The following is a 13012-nucleotide window of genomic DNA, read 5'->3' as shown; positions in this document are numbered from 1 at the left end:
GAACTATCAAGCGGCTCGTTGGTCTAGGGGTATGATTCTCGCTTTGGGTGCGAGAGGTCCCGGGTTCGAATCCCGGACGAGCCCGTTAATTTTTGGAACTGTTTATATGCGTTTGGATTCAATGAAATCGTACTTTTGTATCTGCCATTGACATTCAAAGCAGTTTGGCTCATTAATTGTTCAGCATGTTGTCACGTCACTGATGGGGAAAAGGTCAAACGAAGAGAAAGAGGAGTTGATACTCAATCAAAATTTGCTACATACATTTGTTTTCCGATTATTTAAAATGTTGTCGAAGAATGTTTTATTTTGGTTTGTGCAGGCTATAAAACAACTTACCTTGATATCACCTTGACTTATAAGCAAAGAAGGAAATTGTCCACTGTCGATATCGGATTTAGCTAGCGAACAAGTATCATGCTACATATAGACAGAGGAATCTGCTTTTTCAATTGATTGCGCAGAAGAAAGATAAATGCCTGCAAAGAGAATTTCCGTGACGGTGAACATTAACACGAACACGCACCTGCTGTATGCGCATACCGATGTTATTCATCTTGATTGCACTATCATTTTTAATCGCCGGTTGCTTGAAATATGGAAAACTTCGCACTTACTTCAACTGTTTCCGTAGTGTAGTGGTAATCACGTCCGCTTCACACGCGGAAGGTCCTGGGTTCGAGCCCCAGCGGAAACATAATTTTTGAGTAATCCGGATCATGGTGAACTAGGCTTAATATTGTAGTGCTGAGAAGTAGTACTCATTCAGTGCTCTTTTGCAGCCGACGCATTTAGTTCATGTTTGATTGAACATACACATATAATTAAATCTTCGAGATCGTATACATTAAGAACCTAAATAAAGTTCTTTGTAGCACCGTACTTTTAACAGGTTTCCGTCCTTATTTCAAAGGTAACAAAACAAGAAAGGTCAAATGTATAACACAAGGCCAACGAAAATAGCAACAAGCGATGACATTTCTAAATTTTATAACTATTATTTAAACATTGGTAAGCTATACAGGCTCGTTGGTCTAGGGGTATGATTCTCGCTTAGGGTGCGAGAGGTCCCGGGTTCGAATCCCGGACGAGCCCTATTTTTGTCTCAAATTGTCAACACGTGGCGAATCTCAAAACTGTTTTCAATCCCAGTCGGTGGGATAATCAAAGAAAATACACCGCTAAATTCGAACGTCAAGTATAGAATGCATTAACAATAATCAGCAGGAGAAAAAAGCATACAAGTATACAATGGTTATCGTTTAATTTTCATTTGGTTTTTTATTGTTTGATCTCGACCAACGTGAGGTACAACTTTCTCGTAAACTTAGAATTTCGAATATATTGATAGGTAAACCCCTTTGCCACGTAAGAAGAATAATTGTATTCTATAGTTAAATACGGAAAATGTAGCTGGAACTATCAAGCGGCTCGTTGGTCTAGGGGTATGATTCTCGCTTTGGGTGCGAGAGGTCCCGGTTCGAATCCCGGACGAGCCCGTTAATTTTTGGAACTGTTTATATGCGTTTGGATTCAATGAAATCGTACTTTTGTATCTGCCATTGACATTCAAAGCAGTTTGGCTCATTAATTGTTCAGCATGTTGTCACGTCACTGATGGGGAAAAGGTCAAACGAAGAGAAAGAGGAGTTGATACTCAATCAAAATTTGCTACATACATTTGTTTTCCGATTATTTAAAATGTTGTCGAAGAATGTTTTATTTTGGTTTGTGCAGGCTATAAAACAACTTACCTTGATATCACCTTGACTTATAAGCAAAGAAGGAAATTGTCCACTGTCGATATCGGATTTAGCTAGCGAACAAGTATCATGCTACATATAGACAGAGGAATCTGCTTTTTCAATTGATTGCGCAGAAGAAAGATAAATGCCTGCAAAGAGAATTTCCGTGACGGTGAACATTAACACGAACACGCACCTGCTGTATGCGCATACCGATGTTATTCATCTTGATTGCACTATCATTTTTAATCGCCGGTTGCTTGAAATATGGAAAACTTCGCACTTACTTCAACTGTTTCCGTAGTGTAGTGGTAATCACGTCCGCTTCACACGCGGAAGGTCCTGGGTTCGAGCCCCAGCGGAAACATAATTTTTGAGTAATCCGGATCATGGTGAACTAGGCTTAATATTGTAGTGCTGAGAAGTAGTACTCATTCAGTGCTCTTTTGCAGCCGACGCATTTAGTTCATGTTTGATTGAACATACACATATAATTAAATCTTCGAGATCGTATACATTAAGAACCTAAATAAAGTTCTTTGTAGCACCGTACTTTTAACAGGTTTCCGTCCTTATTTCAAAGGTAACAAAACAAGAAAGGTCAAATGTATAACACAAGGCCAACGAAAATAGCAACAAGCGATGACATTTCTAAATTTTATAACTATTATTTAAACATTGGTAAGCTATACAGGCTCGTTGGTCTAGGGGTATGATTCTCGCTTAGGGTGCGAGAGGTCCCGGGTTCGAATCCCGGACGAGCCCTATTTTTGTCTCAAATTGTCAACACGTGGCGAATCTCAAAACTGTTTTCAATCCCAGTCGGTGGGATAATCAAAGAAAATACACCGCTAAATTCGAACGTCAAGTATAGAATGCATTAACAATAATCAGCAGGAGAAAAAAGCATACAAGTATACAATGGTTATCGTTTAATTTTCATTTGGTTTTTTATTGTTTGATCTCGACCAACGTGAGGTACAACTTTCTCGTAAACTTAGAATTTCGAATATATTGATAGGTAAACCCCTTTGCCACGTAAGAAGAATAATTGTATTCTATAGTTAAATACGGAAAATGTAGCTGGAACTATCAAGCGGCTCGTTGGTCTAGGGGTATGATTCTCGCTTTGGGTGCGAGAGGTCCCGGGTTCGAATCCCGGACGAGCCCGTTAATTTTTGGAACTGTTTATATGCGTTTGGATTCAATGAAATCGTACTTTTGTATCTGCCATTGACATTCAAAGCAGTTTGGCTCATTAATTGTTCAGCATGTTGTCACGTCACTGATGGGGAAAAGGTCAAACGAAGAGAAAGAGGAGTTGATACTCAATCAAAATTTGCTACATACATTTGTTTTCCGATTATTTAAAATGTTGTCGAAGAATGTTTTATTTTGGTTTGTGCAGGCTATAAAACAACTTACCTTGATATCACCTTGACTTATAAGCAAAGAAGGAAATTGTCCACTGTCGATATCGGATTTAGCTAGCGAACAAGTATCATGCTACATATAGACAGAGGAATCTGCTTTTTCAATTGATTGCGCAGAAGAAAGATAAATGCCTGCAAAGAGAATTTCCGTGACGGTGAACATTAACACGAACACGCACCTGCTGTATGCGCATACCGATGTTATTCATCTTGATTGCACTATCATTTTTAATCGCCGGTTGCTTGAAATATGGAAAACTTCGCACTTACTTCAACTGTTTCCGTAGTGTAGTGGTAATCACGTCCGCTTCACACGCGGAAGGTCCTGGGTTCGAGCCCCAGCGGAAACATAATTTTTGAGTAATCCGGATCATGGTGAACTAGGCTTAATATTGTAGTGCTGAGAAGTAGTACTCATTCAGTGCTCTTTTGCAGCCGACGCATTTAGTTCATGTTTGATTGAACATACACATATAATTAAATCTTCGAGATCGTATACATTAAGAACCTAAATAAAGTTCTTTGTAGCACCGTACTTTTAACAGGTTTCCGTCCTTATTTCAAAGGTAACAAAACAAGAAAGGTCAAATGTATAACACAAGGCCAACGAAAATAGCAACAAGCGATGACATTTCTAAATTTTATAACTATTATTTAAACATTGGTAAGCTATACAGGCTCGTTGGTCTAGGGGTATGATTCTCGCTTAGGGTGCGAGAGGTCCCGGGTTCGAATCCCGGACGAGCCCTATTTTTGTCTCAAATTGTCAACACGTGGCGAATCTCAAAACTGTTTTCAATCCCAGTCGGTGGGATAATCAAAGAAAATACACCGCTAAATTCGAACGTCAAGTATAGAATGCATTAACAATAATCAGCAGGAGAAAAAAGCATACAAGTATACAATGGTTATCGTTTAATTTTCATTTGGTTTTTTATTGTTTGATCTCGACCAACGTGAGGTACAACTTTCTCGTAAACTTAGAATTTCGAATATATTGATAGGTAAACCCCTTTGCCACGTAAGAAGAATAATTGTATTCTATAGTTAAATACGGAAAATGTAGCTGGAACTATCAAGCGGCTCGTTGGTCTAGGGGTATGATTCTCGCTTTGGGTGCGAGAGGTCCCGGGTTCGAATCCCGGACGAGCCCGTTAATTTTTGGAACTGTTTATATGCGTTTGGATTCAATGAAATCGTACTTTTGTATCTGCCATTGACATTCAAAGCAGTTTGGCTCATTAATTGTTCAGCATGTTGTCACGTCACTGATGGGGAAAAGGTCAAACGAAGAGAAAGAGGAGTTGATACTCAATCAAAATTTGCTACATACATTTGTTTTCCGATTATTTAAAATGTTGTCGAAGAATGTTTTATTTTGGTTTGTGCAGGCTATAAAACAACTTACCTTGATATCACCTTGACTTATAAGCAAAGAAGGAAATTGTCCACTGTCGATATCGGATTTAGCTAGCGAACAAGTATCATGCTACATATAGACAGAGGAATCTGCTTTTTCAATTGATTGCGCAGAAGAAAGATAAATGCCTGCAAAGAGAATTTCCGTGACGGTGAACATTAACACGAACACGCACCTGCTGTATGCGCATACCGATGTTATTCATCTTGATTGCACTATCATTTTTAATCGCCGGTTGCTTGAAATATGGAAAACTTCGCACTTACTTCAACTGTTTCCGTAGTGTAGTGGTAATCACGTCCGCTTCACACGCGGAAGGTCCTGGGTTCGAGCCCCAGCGGAAACATAATTTTTGAGTAATCCGGATCATGGTGAACTAGGCTTAATATTGTAGTGCTGAGAAGTAGTACTCATTCAGTGCTCTTTTGCAGCCGACGCATTTAGTTCATGTTTGATTGAACATACACATATAATTAAATCTTCGAGATCGTATACATTAAGAACCTAAATAAAGTTCTTTGTAGCACCGTACTTTTAACAGGTTTCCGTCCTTATTTCAAAGGTAACAAAACAAGAAAGGTCAAATGTATAACACAAGGCCAACGAAAATAGCAACAAGCGATGACATTTCTAAATTTTATAACTATTATTTAAACATTGGTAAGCTATACAGGCTCGTTGGTCTAGGGGTATGATTCTCGCTTAGGGTGCGAGAGGTCCCGGGTTCGAATCCCGGACGAGCCCTATTTTTGTCTCAAATTGTCAACACGTGGCGAATCTCAAAACTGTTTTCAATCCCAGTCGGTGGGATAATCAAAGAAAATACACCGCTAAATTCGAACGTCAAGTATAGAATGCATTAACAATAATCAGCAGGAGAAAAAAGCATACAAGTATACAATGGTTATCGTTTAATTTTCATTTGGTTTTTTATTGTTTGATCTCGACCAACGTGAGGTACAACTTTCTCGTAAACTTAGAATTTCGAATATATTGATAGGTAAACCCCTTTGCCACGTAAGAAGAATAATTGTATTCTATAGTTAAATACGGAAAATGTAGCTGGAACTATCAAGCGGCTCGTTGGTCTAGGGGTATGATTCTCGCTTTGGGTGCGAGAGGTCCCGGGTTCGAATCCCGGACGAGCCCGTTAATTTTTGGAACTGTTTATATGCGTTTGGATTCAATGAAATCGTACTTTTGTATCTGCCATTGACATTCAAAGCAGTTTGGCTCATTAATTGTTCAGCATGTTGTCACGTCACTGATGGGGAAAAGGTCAAACGAAGAGAAAGAGGAGTTGATACTCAATCAAAATTTGCTACATACATTTGTTTTCCGATTATTTAAAATGTTGTCGAAGAATGTTTTATTTTGGTTTGTGCAGGCTATAAAACAACTTACCTTGATATCACCTTGACTTATAAGCAAAGAAGGAAATTGTCCACTGTCGATATCGGATTTAGCTAGCGAACAAGTATCATGCTACATATAGACAGAGGAATCTGCTTTTTCAATTGATTGCGCAGAAGAAAGATAAATGCCTGCAAAGAGAATTTCCGTGACGGTGAACATTAACACGAACACGCACCTGCTGTATGCGCATACCGATGTTATTCATCTTGATTGCACTATCATTTTTAATCGCCGGTTGCTTGAAATATGGAAAACTTCGCACTTACTTCAACTGTTTCCGTAGTGTAGTGGTAATCACGTCCGCTTCACACGCGGAAGGTCCTGGGTTCGAGCCCCAGCGGAAACATAATTTTTGAGTAATCCGGATCATGGTGAACTAGGCTTAATATTGTAGTGCTGAGAAGTAGTACTCATTCAGTGCTCTTTTGCAGCCGACGCATTTAGTTCATGTTTGATTGAACATACACATATAATTAAATCTTCGAGATCGTATACATTAAGAACCTAAATAAAGTTCTTTGTAGCACCGTACTTTTAACAGGTTTCCGTCCTTATTTCAAAGGTAACAAAACAAGAAAGGTCAAATGTATAACACAAGGCCAACGAAAATAGCAACAAGCGATGACATTTCTAAATTTTATAACTATTATTTAAACATTGGTAAGCTATACAGGCTCGTTGGTCTAGGGGTATGATTCTCGCTTAGGGTGCGAGAGGTCCCGGGTTCGAATCCCGGACGAGCCCTATTTTTGTCTCAAATTGTCAACACGTGGCGAATCTCAAAACTGTTTTCAATCCCAGTCGGTGGGATAATCAAAGAAAATACACCGCTAAATTCGAACGTCAAGTATAGAATGCATTAACAATAATCAGCAGGAGAAAAAAGCATACAAGTATACAATGGTTATCGTTTAATTTTCATTTGGTTTTTTATTGTTTGATCTCGACCAACGTGAGGTACAACTTTCTCGTAAACTTAGAATTTCGAATATATTGATAGGTAAACCCCTTTGCCACGTAAGAAGAATAATTGTATTCTATAGTTAAATACGGAAAATGTAGCTGGAACTATCAAGCGGCTCGTTGGTCTAGGGGTATGATTCTCGCTTTGGGTGCGAGAGGTCCCGGGTTCGAATCCCGGACGAGCCCGTTAATTTTTGGAACTGTTTATATGCGTTTGGATTCAATGAAATCGTACTTTTGTATCTGCCATTGACATTCAAAGCAGTTTGGCTCATTAATTGTTCAGCATGTTGTCACGTCACTGATGGGGAAAAGGTCAAACGAAGAGAAAGAGGAGTTGATACTCAATCAAAATTTGCTACATACATTTGTTTTCCGATTATTTAAAATGTTGTCGAAGAATGTTTTATTTTGGTTTGTGCAGGCTATAAAACAACTTACCTTGATATCACCTTGACTTATAAGCAAAGAAGGAAATTGTCCACTGTCGATATCGGATTTAGCTAGCGAACAAGTATCATGCTACATATAGACAGAGGAATCTGCTTTTTCAATTGATTGCGCAGAAGAAAGATAAATGCCTGCAAAGAGAATTTCCGTGACGGTGAACATTAACACGAACACGCACCTGCTGTATGCGCATACCGATGTTATTCATCTTGATTGCACTATCATTTTTAATCGCCGGTTGCTTGAAATATGGAAAACTTCGCACTTACTTCAACTGTTTCCGTAGTGTAGTGGTAATCACGTCCGCTTCACACGCGGAAGGTCCTGGGTTCGAGCCCCAGCGGAAACATAATTTTTGAGTAATCCGGATCATGGTGAACTAGGCTTAATATTGTAGTGCTGAGAAGTAGTACTCATTCAGTGCTCTTTTGCAGCCGACGCATTTAGTTCATGTTTGATTGAACATACACATATAATTAAATCTTCGAGATCGTATACATTAAGAACCTAAATAAAGTTCTTTGTAGCACCGTACTTTTAACAGGTTTCCGTCCTTATTTCAAAGGTAACAAAACAAGAAAGGTCAAATGTATAACACAAGGCCAACGAAAATAGCAACAAGCGATGACATTTCTAAATTTTATAACTATTATTTAAACATTGGTAAGCTATACAGGCTCGTTGGTCTAGGGGTATGATTCTCGCTTAGGGTGCGAGAGGTCCCGGGTTCGAATCCCGGACGAGCCCTATTTTTGTCTCAAATTGTCAACACGTGGCGAATCTCAAAACTGTTTTCAATCCCAGTCGGTGGGATAATCAAAGAAAATACACCGCTAAATTCGAACGTCAAGTATAGAATGCATTAACAATAATCAGCAGGAGAAAAAAGCATACAAGTATACAATGGTTATCGTTTAATTTTCATTTGGTTTTTTATTGTTTGATCTCGACCAACGTGAGGTACAACTTTCTCGTAAACTTAGAATTTCGAATATATTGATAGGTAAACCCCTTTGCCACGTAAGAAGAATAATTGTATTCTATAGTTAAATACGGAAAATGTAGCTGGAACTATCAAGCGGCTCGTTGGTCTAGGGGTATGATTCTCGCTTTGGGTGCGAGAGGTCCCGGGTTCGAATCCCGGACGAGCCCGTTAATTTTTGGAACTGTTTATATGCGTTTGGATTCAATGAAATCGTACTTTTGTATCTGCCATTGACATTCAAAGCAGTTTGGCTCATTAATTGTTCAGCATGTTGTCACGTCACTGATGGGGAAAAGGTCAAACGAAGAGAAAGAGGAGTTGATACTCAATCAAAATTTGCTACATACATTTGTTTTCCGATTATTTAAAATGTTGTCGAAGAATGTTTTATTTTGGTTTGTGCAGGCTATAAAACAACTTACCTTGATATCACCTTGACTTATAAGCAAAGAAGGAAATTGTCCACTGTCGATATCGGATTTAGCTAGCGAACAAGTATCATGCTACATATAGACAGAGGAATCTGCTTTTTCAATTGATTGCGCAGAAGAAAGATAAATGCCTGCAAAGAGAATTTCCGTGACGGTGAACATTAACACGAACACGCACCTGCTGTATGCGCATACCGATGTTATTCATCTTGATTGCACTATCATTTTTAATCGCCGGTTGCTTGAAATATGGAAAACTTCGCACTTACTTCAACTGTTTCCGTAGTGTAGTGGTAATCACGTCCGCTTCACACGCGGAAGGTCCTGGGTTCGAGCCCCAGCGGAAACATAATTTTTGAGTAATCCGGATCATGGTGAACTAGGCTTAATATTGTAGTGCTGAGAAGTAGTACTCATTCAGTGCTCTTTTGCAGCCGACGCATTTAGTTCATGTTTGATTGAACATACACATATAATTAAATCTTCGAGATCGTATACATTAAGAACCTAAATAAAGTTCTTTGTAGCACCGTACTTTTAACAGGTTTCCGTCCTTATTTCAAAGGTAACAAAACAAGAAAGGTCAAATGTATAACACAAGGCCAACGAAAATAGCAACAAGCGATGACATTTCTAAATTTTATAACTATTATTTAAACATTGGTAAGCTATACAGGCTCGTTGGTCTAGGGGTATGATTCTCGCTTAGGGTGCGAGAGGTCCCGGGTTCGAATCCCGGACGAGCCCTATTTTTGTCTCAAATTGTCAACACGTGGCGAATCTCAAAACTGTTTTCAATCCCAGTCGGTGGGATAATCAAAGAAAATACACCGCTAAATTCGAACGTCAAGTATAGAATGCATTAACAATAATCAGCAGGAGAAAAAAGCATACAAGTATACAATGGTTATCGTTTAATTTTCATTTGGTTTTTTATTGTTTGATCTCGACCAACGTGAGGTACAACTTTCTCGTAAACTTAGAATTTCGAATATATTGATAGGTAAACCCCTTTGCCACGTAAGAAGAATAATTGTATTCTATAGTTAAATACGGAAAATGTAGCTGGAACTATCAAGCGGCTCGTTGGTCTAGGGGTATGATTCTCGCTTTGGGTGCGAGAGGTCCCGGGTTCGAATCCCGGACGAGCCCGTTAATTTTTGGAACTGTTTATATGCGTTTGGATTCAATGAAATCGTACTTTTGTATCTGCCATTGACATTCAAAGCAGTTTGGCTCATTAATTGTTCAGCATGTTGTCACGTCACTGATGGGGAAAAGGTCAAACGAAGAGAAAGAGGAGTTGATACTCAATCAAAATTTGCTACATACATTTGTTTTCCGATTATTTAAAATGTTGTCGAAGAATGTTTTATTTTGGTTTGTGCAGGCTATAAAACAACTTACCTTGATATCACCTTGACTTATAAGCAAAGAAGGAAATTGTCCACTGTCGATATCGGATTTAGCTAGCGAACAAGTATCATGCTACATATAGACAGAGGAATCTGCTTTTTCAATTGATTGCGCAGAAGAAAGATAAATGCCTGCAAAGAGAATTTCCGTGACGGTGAACATTAACACGAACACGCACCTGCTGTATGCGCATACCGATGTTATTCATCTTGATTGCACTATCATTTTTAATCGCCGGTTGCTTGAAATATGGAAAACTTCGCACTTACTTCAACTGTTTCCGTAGTGTAGTGGTAATCACGTCCGCTTCACACGCGGAAGGTCCTGGGTTCGAGCCCCAGCGGAAACATAATTTTTGAGTAATCCGGATCATGGTGAACTAGGCTTAATATTGTAGTGCTGAGAAGTAGTACTCATTCAGTGCTCTTTTGCAGCCGACGCATTTAGTTCATGTTTGATTGAACATACACATATAATTAAATCTTCGAGATCGTATACATTAAGAACCTAAATAAAGTTCTTTGTAGCACCGTACTTTTAACAGGTTTCCGTCCTTATTTCAAAGGTAACAAAACAAGAAAGGTCAAATGTATAACACAAGGCCAACGAAAATAGCAACAAGCGATGACATTTCTAAATTTTATAACTATTATTTAAACATTGGTAAGCTATACAGGCTCGTTGGTCTAGGGGTATGATTCTCGCTTAGGGTGCGAGAGGTCCCGGGTTCGAATCCCGGACGAGCCCTATTTTTGTCTCAAATTGTCAACACGTGGCGAATCTCAAAACTGTTTTCAATCCCAGTCGGTGGGATAATCAAAGAAAATACACCGCTAAATTCGAACGTCAAGTATAGAATGCATTAACAATAATCAGCAGGAGAAAAAAGCATACAAGTATACAATGGTTATCGTTTAATTTTCATTTGGTTTTTTATTGTTTGATCTCGACCAACGTGAGGTACAACTTTCTCGTAAACTTAGAATTTCGAATATATTGATAGGTAAACCCCTTTGCCACGTAAGAAGAATAATTGTATTCTATAGTTAAATACGGAAAATGTAGCTGGAACTATCAAGCGGCTCGTTGGTCTAGGGGTATGATTCTCGCTTTGGGTGCGAGAGGTCCCGGGTTCGAATCCCGGACGAGCCCGTTAATTTTTGGAACTGTTTATATGCGTTTGGATTCAATGAAATCGTACTTTTGTATCTGCCATTGACATTCAAAGCAGTTTGGCTCATTAATTGTTCAGCATGTTGTCACGTCACTGATGGGGAAAAGGTCAAACGAAGAGAAAGAGGAGTTGATACTCAATCAAAATTTGCTACATACATTTGTTTTCCGATTATTTAAAATGTTGTCGAAGAATGTTTTATTTTGGTTTGTGCAGGCTATAAAACAACTTACCTTGATATCACCTTGACTTATAAGCAAAGAAGGAAATTGTCCACTGTCGATATCGGATTTAGCTAGCGAACAAGTATCATGCTACATATAGACAGAGGAATCTGCTTTTTCAATTGATTGCGCAGAAGAAAGATAAATGCCTGCAAAGAGAATTTCCGTGACGGTGAACATTAACACGAACACGCACCTGCTGTATGCGCATACCGATGTTATTCATCTTGATTGCACTATCATTTTTAATCGCCGGTTGCTTGAAATATGGAAAACTTCGCACTTACTTCAACTGTTTCCGTAGTGTAGTGGTAATCACGTCCGCTTCACACGCGGAAGGTCCTGGGTTCGAGCCCCAGCGGAAACATAATTTTTGAGTAATCCGGATCATGGTGAACTAGGCTTAATATTGTAGTGCTGAGAAGTAGTACTCATTCAGTGCTCTTTTGCAGCCGACGCATTTAGTTCATGTTTGATTGAACATACACATATAATTAAATCTTCGAGATCGTATACATTAAGAACCTAAATAAAGTTCTTTGTAGCACCGTACTTTTAACAGGTTTCCGTCCTTATTTCAAAGGTAACAAAACAAGAAAGGTCAAATGTATAACACAAGGCCAACGAAAATAGCAACAAGCGATGACATTTCTAAATTTTATAACTATTATTTAAACATTGGTAAGCTATACAGGCTCGTTGGTCTAGGGGTATGATTCTCGCTTAGGGTGCGAGAGGTCCCGGGTTCGAATCCCGGACGAGCCCTATTTTTGTCTCAAATTGTCAACACGTGGCGAATCTCAAAACTGTTTTCAATCCCAGTCGGTGGGATAATCAAAGAAAATACACCGCTAAATTCGAACGTCAAGTATAGAATGCATTAACAATAATCAGCAGGAGAAAAAAGCATACAAGTATACAATGGTTATCGTTTAATTTTCATTTGGTTTTTTATTGTTTGATCTCGACCAACGTGAGGTACAACTTTCTCGTAAACTTAGAATTTCGAATATATTGATAGGTAAACCCCTTTGCCACGTAAGAAGAATAATTGTATTCTATAGTTAAATACGGAAAATGTAGCTGGAACTATCAAGCGGCTCGTTGGTCTAGGGGTATGATTCTCGCTTTGGGTGCGAGAGGTCCCGGGTTCGAATCCCGGACGAGCCCGTTAATTTTTGGAACTGTTTATATGCGTTTGGATTCAATGAAATCGTACTTTTGTATCTGCCATTGACATTCAAAGCAGTTTGGCTCATTAATTGTTCAGCATGTTGTCACGTCACTGATGGGGAAAAGGTCAAACGAAGAGAAAGAGGAGTTGATACTCAATCAAAATTTGCTACATACATTTG

General features: G+C 38.9%; 28 non-coding genes across 28 annotated transcripts; all 28 read left to right on the top strand.

Moving 5' to 3' along the window:
- The first annotated feature begins 12 nt into the window (after positions 1–12).
- Trnap-ugg (transfer RNA proline (anticodon UGG)) lies at positions 13–84 on the top strand. Its single transcript has one exon. It is a non-coding gene; the product is annotated as a tRNA-Pro (tRNA).
- Positions 85–624: 540 nt separating this feature from the next.
- On the top strand, positions 625–697 carry Trnav-cac (transfer RNA valine (anticodon CAC)). Its single transcript has one exon. It is a non-coding gene; the product is annotated as a tRNA-Val (tRNA).
- Positions 698–1023: 326 nt separating this feature from the next.
- Positions 1024–1095, top strand: Trnap-agg (transfer RNA proline (anticodon AGG)). Its single transcript has one exon. It is a non-coding gene; the product is annotated as a tRNA-Pro (tRNA).
- Positions 1096–1428: 333 nt separating this feature from the next.
- On the top strand, positions 1429–1499 carry Trnap-ugg (transfer RNA proline (anticodon UGG)). Its single transcript has one exon. It is a non-coding gene; the product is annotated as a tRNA-Pro (tRNA).
- A 540-nt stretch (positions 1500–2039) lies between these two features.
- On the top strand, positions 2040–2112 carry Trnav-cac (transfer RNA valine (anticodon CAC)). The gene has a single exon. It is a non-coding gene; the product is annotated as a tRNA-Val (tRNA).
- Positions 2113–2438: 326 nt separating this feature from the next.
- Positions 2439–2510, top strand: Trnap-agg (transfer RNA proline (anticodon AGG)). Its single transcript has one exon. It is a non-coding gene; the product is annotated as a tRNA-Pro (tRNA).
- A 333-nt stretch (positions 2511–2843) lies between these two features.
- Positions 2844–2915, top strand: Trnap-ugg (transfer RNA proline (anticodon UGG)). The gene has a single exon. It is a non-coding gene; the product is annotated as a tRNA-Pro (tRNA).
- Positions 2916–3455: 540 nt separating this feature from the next.
- On the top strand, positions 3456–3528 carry Trnav-cac (transfer RNA valine (anticodon CAC)). The gene has a single exon. It is a non-coding gene; the product is annotated as a tRNA-Val (tRNA).
- Positions 3529–3854: 326 nt separating this feature from the next.
- Trnap-agg (transfer RNA proline (anticodon AGG)) lies at positions 3855–3926 on the top strand. The gene has a single exon. It is a non-coding gene; the product is annotated as a tRNA-Pro (tRNA).
- Positions 3927–4259: 333 nt separating this feature from the next.
- Trnap-ugg (transfer RNA proline (anticodon UGG)) lies at positions 4260–4331 on the top strand. The gene has a single exon. It is a non-coding gene; the product is annotated as a tRNA-Pro (tRNA).
- A 540-nt stretch (positions 4332–4871) lies between these two features.
- Trnav-cac (transfer RNA valine (anticodon CAC)) lies at positions 4872–4944 on the top strand. The gene has a single exon. It is a non-coding gene; the product is annotated as a tRNA-Val (tRNA).
- Positions 4945–5270: 326 nt separating this feature from the next.
- Trnap-agg (transfer RNA proline (anticodon AGG)) lies at positions 5271–5342 on the top strand. Its single transcript has one exon. It is a non-coding gene; the product is annotated as a tRNA-Pro (tRNA).
- Positions 5343–5675: 333 nt separating this feature from the next.
- Trnap-ugg (transfer RNA proline (anticodon UGG)) lies at positions 5676–5747 on the top strand. Its single transcript has one exon. It is a non-coding gene; the product is annotated as a tRNA-Pro (tRNA).
- Positions 5748–6287: 540 nt separating this feature from the next.
- On the top strand, positions 6288–6360 carry Trnav-cac (transfer RNA valine (anticodon CAC)). The gene has a single exon. It is a non-coding gene; the product is annotated as a tRNA-Val (tRNA).
- A 326-nt stretch (positions 6361–6686) lies between these two features.
- Positions 6687–6758, top strand: Trnap-agg (transfer RNA proline (anticodon AGG)). The gene has a single exon. It is a non-coding gene; the product is annotated as a tRNA-Pro (tRNA).
- A 333-nt stretch (positions 6759–7091) lies between these two features.
- Positions 7092–7163, top strand: Trnap-ugg (transfer RNA proline (anticodon UGG)). The gene has a single exon. It is a non-coding gene; the product is annotated as a tRNA-Pro (tRNA).
- Positions 7164–7703: 540 nt separating this feature from the next.
- Positions 7704–7776, top strand: Trnav-cac (transfer RNA valine (anticodon CAC)). Its single transcript has one exon. It is a non-coding gene; the product is annotated as a tRNA-Val (tRNA).
- A 326-nt stretch (positions 7777–8102) lies between these two features.
- Positions 8103–8174, top strand: Trnap-agg (transfer RNA proline (anticodon AGG)). Its single transcript has one exon. It is a non-coding gene; the product is annotated as a tRNA-Pro (tRNA).
- Positions 8175–8507: 333 nt separating this feature from the next.
- Positions 8508–8579, top strand: Trnap-ugg (transfer RNA proline (anticodon UGG)). The gene has a single exon. It is a non-coding gene; the product is annotated as a tRNA-Pro (tRNA).
- Positions 8580–9119: 540 nt separating this feature from the next.
- Positions 9120–9192, top strand: Trnav-cac (transfer RNA valine (anticodon CAC)). The gene has a single exon. It is a non-coding gene; the product is annotated as a tRNA-Val (tRNA).
- Positions 9193–9518: 326 nt separating this feature from the next.
- Positions 9519–9590, top strand: Trnap-agg (transfer RNA proline (anticodon AGG)). The gene has a single exon. It is a non-coding gene; the product is annotated as a tRNA-Pro (tRNA).
- A 333-nt stretch (positions 9591–9923) lies between these two features.
- Positions 9924–9995, top strand: Trnap-ugg (transfer RNA proline (anticodon UGG)). Its single transcript has one exon. It is a non-coding gene; the product is annotated as a tRNA-Pro (tRNA).
- Positions 9996–10535: 540 nt separating this feature from the next.
- Trnav-cac (transfer RNA valine (anticodon CAC)) lies at positions 10536–10608 on the top strand. Its single transcript has one exon. It is a non-coding gene; the product is annotated as a tRNA-Val (tRNA).
- A 326-nt stretch (positions 10609–10934) lies between these two features.
- Trnap-agg (transfer RNA proline (anticodon AGG)) lies at positions 10935–11006 on the top strand. Its single transcript has one exon. It is a non-coding gene; the product is annotated as a tRNA-Pro (tRNA).
- Positions 11007–11339: 333 nt separating this feature from the next.
- On the top strand, positions 11340–11411 carry Trnap-ugg (transfer RNA proline (anticodon UGG)). The gene has a single exon. It is a non-coding gene; the product is annotated as a tRNA-Pro (tRNA).
- Positions 11412–11951: 540 nt separating this feature from the next.
- Positions 11952–12024, top strand: Trnav-cac (transfer RNA valine (anticodon CAC)). Its single transcript has one exon. It is a non-coding gene; the product is annotated as a tRNA-Val (tRNA).
- A 326-nt stretch (positions 12025–12350) lies between these two features.
- Positions 12351–12422, top strand: Trnap-agg (transfer RNA proline (anticodon AGG)). Its single transcript has one exon. It is a non-coding gene; the product is annotated as a tRNA-Pro (tRNA).
- Positions 12423–12755: 333 nt separating this feature from the next.
- On the top strand, positions 12756–12827 carry Trnap-ugg (transfer RNA proline (anticodon UGG)). The gene has a single exon. It is a non-coding gene; the product is annotated as a tRNA-Pro (tRNA).
- The last annotated feature ends 185 nt before the right edge of the window (positions 12828–13012 follow it).

Source organism: Mytilus californianus, unplaced genomic scaffold (assembly GCF_021869535.1).
Source record: "Mytilus californianus isolate M0D057914Y unplaced genomic scaffold, xbMytCali1.0.p SCAF_19, whole genome shotgun sequence".
Classification (NCBI taxonomy): domain Eukaryota; kingdom Metazoa; phylum Mollusca; class Bivalvia; order Mytilida; family Mytilidae; genus Mytilus; species Mytilus californianus.
Note: the sequence above shows the minus strand (reverse complement) of the source record. Positions and strands in the feature narration are given on the sequence as shown.